Here is a 1,006-nt window from a genome sequence, read left to right on the forward strand (position 1 = left end):
AAGAGTGCCATGAATAATAATGAATGAATCTAGCTAACAAATAATATTTTCTTTTTCTTCACCAATAATAATTTTGGTGAAAGCTTAGAACAGATTTAAAATGAACTAGTGTATAGAGAGAGAAAAAGAGAATAAAATTAAAGTGAAAATTTTGTACTATAACACTAATTTTATAGAGTGTCAAATTTTTTTTCTTTTGGTGCTAAATCTTGCTGGTTTTACAAAGCCATTAAATTTGACCAATGTGACAAATAAGAAGCCACTAACCATCCAATTCAAGAAAAAAAGGTAACAAGAATTGGATGATTAGTAACAAATTTTATTGTATTTTTCAAAAGTACGGATATGATTAAAGGTTTTATACAATGAAAAATTCTACCTTGCTAGTAACAAAAGTCATCATGTGATGATTATCATACGTGGCATAGTGAAATGAATATCGTTTATGCTATTAGCGTAGAAGTGTGGTTAGTGTTCCGTTTTTCATTTAAAGCATTGAGATTAATTAATAATTATATATAATTAAGTTATTATATAAAATAGGTATGTGAGCCCAACTTTTTATTATGTAATATTTATTTGGTAGTTCATAGAGACATGACTTTATTAAAAAAAATGAATAAGTCATTCTAAAGAAATATTACAAAAAAAATCATTCTAAAAAAATATTTTTGTACGATTTTTTTTACAAAGAGTTTTGTATTCCAAGACCAATAACAATAAAATAAGAAAGGTATGATGATGGTGATTCAACAAAAAAACTTATTTAAATGTTATGAGTAATAGACTATAATTATTGATACAATTATGTAATATATCTAAGATTTGTAATTTCTTCGATAAAATTGAACAAATTCTTATATTATTTACAAGTTATTTTTAAATGTTCACAAAATACAATTATGATTTGGCAGAAATTTGTATTTTTTCTAATTCATAAAAAAAAATCTAAATTTTATAAAAATATGTGAATTAAAAAATATTTAAAAATATATTATAAATATTT

Source organism: Arachis ipaensis, chromosome B09, assembly GCF_000816755.2.
Source record: "Arachis ipaensis cultivar K30076 chromosome B09, Araip1.1, whole genome shotgun sequence".
Lineage (NCBI taxonomy): Eukaryota > Viridiplantae > Streptophyta > Magnoliopsida > Fabales > Fabaceae > Arachis > Arachis ipaensis.